The sequence below is a fragment of the Castor canadensis genome, chromosome 1 (assembly GCF_047511655.1).
Source record: "Castor canadensis chromosome 1, mCasCan1.hap1v2, whole genome shotgun sequence".
Classification (NCBI taxonomy): Eukaryota; Metazoa; Chordata; class Mammalia; order Rodentia; family Castoridae; genus Castor; species Castor canadensis.
The window spans coordinates 199,720,360-199,725,636 of record NC_133386.1 but is presented as its reverse complement, the minus strand read 5'-3'; the positions used below and the strand labels follow the sequence as shown (position 1 = coordinate 199,725,636).

The window sequence follows — 5,277 nt, the reverse complement described above, 5'->3', positions numbered from 1 at the left end:
CATTACCCTGGGGCGCATGCGCATCTTTTTCGCGCCGCAAGGTCGGGGATGGAGCCTTCACACCCACCTTCTGGGAATTCTTTTACCAACAATTCCCCGGGCTCGCTAGTCGATTCCATATACGCGTGCGCTCTCCATAGTTCCGCCCCCAAATCCCGTGGGCCTTTGCGAGACAGTATTTAAGTGTCTCGAATCGTTTCCTTCGGTCTCATTTTTCTACTTTTGTTGGTGAGTATTTGCTTTCTTGTTGAGTTTCTTGGAAATTTTCTTCTTCCCGATACTTTTTTTTTTTTTCCCCTTTTAGAAAAGCCCGCAAATGTGGCATGTTTTACCTATTTGATAGGGCGGGGAGGAATGGGAAAGTCTTCCCCGGGGCTCAAAGATCTGGAAGCAGCAGCGTGGCGTTGTGAAGGATAAAATGGCGGTGGCGGGCGTTTCCTATGATGAGGACGTTTTCACAGACCTGTACTGAGCTCCGTGAGGATAAGAAACTCTGAGGAGATGAGCCCTGCTCGATCTATGACCCACTCATCCATTGCCCCAGAAACAGCAATTTCAAAATGTTCTGTACTAACGTAGTGTCTTCTCCGCAGGGCTGACACGCTGTGCGTGAACACAAGAATCAGTGTCGCTTGCTTGAGTAAGTTCTTACGGCCATGTTTCCCCTTTATTATCCCCTGAGGTAACGCTACGCTGATGATTCACGAACTGAACTCTCTCTTTCTGATAGTTTAGTGGAGACAGCAACAAAAATTCTGAGTAGCACCATTCCCAGCAAATGTCTGGGTTTTGTTGGGGAGCGTTGGGTTTGAGTTTTGAAGTGTTAGTGAAGGGTGCTTTTTATTTCAGGTGTTCAGCTCAAAGGAGCTTACTAAATGGAGAGTAAGACAAGATCCGCCATGCGATTCCACTCCTACAGTAATGCTCCAGGTGGGTTTACCTTGTTAGGAAGAAAGAGACACTGCCTAGATGGCCACTCCATGATGAATGTACAATGACAAGCATATGACTGAAGTCTAAGTGATGTCATCTTAGTACTGAAAAATGGGCCAGAGGGAGAGAGGAGTTTTAAATGGACAATTTTTTTCTTTTTACGTGCAAATAATGGCTCCCTCTTTTTGTCTCTAGTATCTCGTAATCCACCCTGAAGAATCTTACTTATCTCCCAGGATGAATGCAGGTAATTGTCCAAATAGAGGCTTGGATTACTAAGTGTTTTTCACAATAAAGAGGTAAACTGTCGGTGGAGCAGTGTTACCTTTTTGCTGCTACCCTCTGTTCTCTTGAAATGATTTCCTGGGGGAGGAGAAAGCAACCTATCAGTACAATTGGTTCTTGTAAGGGTATGCTTTTCCTCATGCACATAGCATATCACTGTCAGATGATTTGAATAAAAAAGCTGATGTTCTGTGAGGTATGACAATAATAGCATGTTAGAGTTCTGATGGCAGTAGTTGATAATGAAGATAATTTTTTCCATCCCAACATTTGGAAATGACTGATTGTTCCTCTTTCCCAGGTTGTCCTGGTGATGATACGTTTCTCCATTTTAAGGTAAATTGTTTCTGATATTGTGTAGAATTGTAGATGTGAGCCTATGTTTCCATAGGGTTATTATATTTGTCCCCAAAACCCTGAGTTGGCCATAATGCATTTTTTCTTTTTTCCCTGCAGTGATGTTTCCTAATCTCATTGCTGGATGCCCACTGACTGATCTGCCCAGTCAATCTTCTGGAAAGAATCTAAAGTGGTGAGTACTTGACTGTTGCAGCTGCCCCAAAGTCCAGTGCCAATGAGGAGAAAACATCCTGTCTTACTCCCCGTTCTTGCCCCAGAGCCAGTAATGGTGAACCCACTGGGGAAGCTGGGAGAGAGGATGGAGTACTTGTTCCATAAAGAACTGTCTGAGGTACACAAAATGCTTTCAGAGACCATTTATTTACTTAGGTTTTATGAACTGTCTATTATCAACAGCTAGAATAGTTTTGGATACCTTGCTAATTAAATGATTTTCTGATTCAGGAGCAGTTGGTTCATGTATACCTCAGAAAACCCAGTGTTAAAAGGTTAGTTTTGTTTGTTTTGTTTTGTTTTGTTTTTGGCATCGTTTTGTACCACCAAGTAGACAGTTTCTGTGATGAATCAAACTAGCTCACTATGACTAGCAGTGAAAACACATGAACACCTGAGAGACTGGAAGTGGGAAGGGGAGCATTCTATGTATACGGAACCTATCACCCACAGTTTTGTCCTTTTGCAGGTACTATTACCAATAATATGCTGTTGGTTTAAGGGTGAGTAATTTCTGTACGTTCAGTGCATGTAATATATTGCGTAAAATGTGCCTTTTTAGGCCTGGACATGTACATATGATGACTTAATAGAATCTCGTTCGGCTGATGGCTTGCTGTTGAGACTCGAAAATCTGATTTTCTAGCAATGATGGTTTAAGTGTGAATGATGATTTAATGCCAGGCTGGGAAAATTACTGACTGTTGTTTTGTTTGTTTTCCCAGATCCATGGATTTGGGATTTGAGGTAAATACTTTTGCAATACCTATCTGAACTCAGGTACGGTTCAGAATGTCTTAACTGGAAAAGAAAAATCATTACAATTGTATATATATTAGCACTTACAGATGGCTGTTTCTGAAACAATACTGATAAATTCCTGCTCACAGTGATGAGTTACATACCGCCCCAGTCTGATTACTGTGACCGAAAGGTATTTTCTGAGTTGGTGAGCTAACTATAGGAAGTTCTAACCATAGGAAGTTTTCCAGAATGGTGGCTTCCACAAAATGTGAGACATGCTCTATATATAAATGTGTTTTTGCTCTAAGGAGCATGGATAGTAGATTTAATTTCCAATCTGTTTTGTAGGGAAACTGAGCCATGTCTTTGCTCAACTCCAGCCAGCAGTTAGAGGTGAGTAAAATTGGGTATAGGATAGGCTAAGTTAAAATTTCCCAATGAGGAAACATTCACATGGCTTACTTCCTGCCCTAGCCCCAGAGCCTGTAAAGGTGAACCCACTGGGGTTGGCTGGGGGAGAAGAGGAAAACTTGTTCCAGAAGGAACAGTCTGAGGGATTATCACAATTTTTCCACACATGGAAAAGGGAAGAACTATCACTTGTTGAAACTTTGATTTCCCCCCCAGGTCTAAAGAAACTGCAAGGTGCATATAAATGGTAGGTATCTATAAGATATTTGTGTTTAGTACTTAAACAAAAGTACCAAGAAGCAGGCCTTTAATGTTGACTATAACCCCTTAATTCAAAGGCCATGCATTTATGTATCTTTGTGTTTTCCCATCCACTAAGCAAATTTTTATTCCTCTGCAGCAATCAATCATGTTTTGAAGACTGGATAATATCAAAAGGAGAATTTTCAGACCTTACATAACCTAGCTGTTCAAGTTAACATACTGTCATTTTAAATTTTGTAATAAAACTTTTTAATGTGATTCATGTTTTTGTGTGGTTTGAGTGGAAAATGAGTAGGCGCTAAGAATTTACTGTTAGAACACTGGGTGCCAGTGTCTGTGCCTGTAATCTTAGCTACTCAGGAGGCAGGGATCAAGAGGATTGGGGTTCAAGGCCAGCCTGGGCAAATAGCTTCCAAGACCCTACATCAGATACTAAATACACAGAAGAAAATATCTGGTAGAGTGACTCAAGCAGCACACTTGACCAAAAAAAAAAAAATTTAAAGAAGGAAAAGAAAAATCACTTAACAGGGCATGGTGGTGTGCAACTATAATCCCAGCTATTCTGGAGGAGAAGGTGGGAAGAGAGTAAAAGGGCTGTACAGGCAAAGTTAACAAGAATGAAAAACCGAAGCTCTGGCAGCATAGCTCAAGTGATACAGCAAGCTTTGCTGATATATGCCAGTCCCTGAATTCAATCCCCAGTATGAGGGGATGGTGGAAGAAAACCATTTGAGCTCAGTGTACAAATGAACAGGGAACTTTTCTGGGGGGTACTAGGATTTAAATTTAAGGGTTCACACTTGCTGGGCAGGCACTTCACCCCTTGAAACACTCCTTTAGCCCCAGAACAGGCTTTCCTTTTGCTCTGGGAGGAGCTGGTACTGAGACTCATGCCCATCAAGAGCTCCATTGCTGGAGGCATTTCTGCTCACCTCTTGTCTTGGTTACAGCAAAAGCTTAGGGAGCTATGGTCTAACCATAGGTCCCAGGTAGGGAACTGCAGTCTACTCCAGGCTAGATCTTTGCAGAATGTGGAAAAGATTGGGATTGAGAGAGAAGCTTTTCTTTTGAAAAAGATACCTAATTTTGCTCATATGGTAGTTTCTTGTTATTGCAATAAATTACCACAAAATTGTTACCAACAAAACAGTTCTGGAGGTCAAAGATAAAAATAGGTTTCAAGAGGCAAGTATCATGTTGACAGGACTGCATTCTCGGGAGGCTCCAAGGAAGAATGGCTTCAGCTTCTAGAGACTGCCCACATTCTTCGCTAGAGCAGTGGCTCCTCCAATCTCCCAGGCTGCATTGCTGACATGGACTCTGTCTCCCACTGTTCCTAACAAGGACCAGTGTGATTTACACTGAGCCCTCACTGACAATCCAGATCAAATCTGCAAAGTATCTTTTGCAGTGTAAAGTGACATATTCAGAAGTCCTGAGAGTTAGGACCTGGGTATCTTGGGGCATTATTCAACCCACTACATTTCCTTAATTTGTCCCTTCCTGGAGGCTCAGAGAACCTGTAGAAATTTTTGTTGTTTTTATTTGTGGTGCTGGAGAATGAACTCAGTACTTCATGCACGCTAGGCACCACACTCTACCATTAGCAAGATCTCTAGCCTGAAACTTTTTTTTTTCCTGTACTTTTCTTTTGAAATAGTGTCTCCTTACTCAACCCAAACTGACCCCAAAGCCATGATCCTGCCTCTGCCTCCGAATGCTGGGATTGCAGGCGTGCACCACCACGTTTAGCTGAAACTTTAAAAATCACAGATTACCAGACGTTTTGCTGGCTGAAATCCTATTAGTGAGACTATAACCTCCGACTCTGGTCTGGAGAATCTCACCCATGCTACTGGAGTTAGAGACGACCCAGGTTAAGGAAGTGCCCAACTAAGTGGGCCACATTTGTATGTCATAGTTTCCAAGGAGACAAGACCCGAAGTCCTTTCTTAACCAGGATCCAATACTAATCTCTATCATACAATCGGGCTTTGCTTTGGATTGTAGAAAATGGCTTCAAAGTTTACTTGCAAGGGTCGGGTGCAGCTCCGTGGTAGAGCG

The 5,277-nt window shown here is 42.2% G+C and overlaps 1 long non-coding RNA gene and 9 other non-coding genes across 28 annotated transcripts; all 10 read left to right on the top strand.

Annotated features, from left to right (window-relative positions):
- Window positions 1-227: 227 nt before the first annotated feature.
- Window positions 228-3,468, top strand: LOC109693846 (uncharacterized). Of its 19 annotated transcripts, none has more exons than XR_012438868.1 (10): window positions 232-640; window positions 850-930; window positions 1,129-1,180; window positions 1,520-1,554; window positions 1,675-2,066; window positions 2,261-2,294; window positions 2,517-2,538; window positions 2,884-2,928; window positions 3,163-3,193; window positions 3,347-3,468. It is a non-coding gene; the product is annotated as an uncharacterized lncRNA (long non-coding RNA). The 19 variants fall into 19 exon arrangements; XR_012438867.1 differs by having other exon boundaries at window positions 237-640; window positions 1,675-1,750; window positions 1,836-1,909; window positions 2,023-2,066; window positions 2,517-3,193; XR_012438872.1 differs by having other exon boundaries at window positions 240-640; window positions 1,675-1,909; window positions 2,023-2,066; window positions 2,884-3,193.
- LOC141416431 (small nucleolar RNA SNORD25) lies at window positions 434-503 on the top strand. Its single transcript, XR_012441158.1, has one exon. It is a non-coding gene; the product is annotated as a small nucleolar RNA SNORD25 (small nucleolar RNA).
- LOC141416465 (small nucleolar RNA SNORD26) lies at window positions 689-764 on the top strand. The gene has a single exon (XR_012441190.1). It is a non-coding gene; the product is annotated as a small nucleolar RNA SNORD26 (small nucleolar RNA).
- Window positions 976-1,046, top strand: LOC141416463 (small nucleolar RNA SNORD27). The gene has a single exon (XR_012441187.1). It is a non-coding gene; the product is annotated as a small nucleolar RNA SNORD27 (small nucleolar RNA).
- Window positions 1,377-1,450, top strand: LOC141416461 (small nucleolar RNA SNORD28). Its single transcript, XR_012441185.1, has one exon. It is a non-coding gene; the product is annotated as a small nucleolar RNA SNORD28 (small nucleolar RNA).
- Window positions 1,788-1,913, top strand: LOC141416486 (small nucleolar RNA SNORD22). Its single transcript, XR_012441202.1, has one exon. It is a non-coding gene; the product is annotated as a small nucleolar RNA SNORD22 (small nucleolar RNA).
- Window positions 2,130-2,194, top strand: LOC141416457 (small nucleolar RNA SNORD29). The gene has a single exon (XR_012441182.1). It is a non-coding gene; the product is annotated as a small nucleolar RNA SNORD29 (small nucleolar RNA).
- On the top strand, window positions 2,366-2,434 carry LOC141416468 (small nucleolar RNA SNORD30). Its single transcript, XR_012441193.1, has one exon. It is a non-coding gene; the product is annotated as a small nucleolar RNA SNORD30 (small nucleolar RNA).
- On the top strand, window positions 2,675-2,742 carry LOC141416472 (small nucleolar RNA SNORD31). The gene has a single exon (XR_012441195.1). It is a non-coding gene; the product is annotated as a small nucleolar RNA SNORD31 (small nucleolar RNA).
- On the top strand, window positions 2,968-3,093 carry LOC141416478 (small nucleolar RNA SNORD22). Its single transcript, XR_012441201.1, has one exon. It is a non-coding gene; the product is annotated as a small nucleolar RNA SNORD22 (small nucleolar RNA).
- Window positions 3,469-5,277: the final 1,809 nt, after the last annotated feature.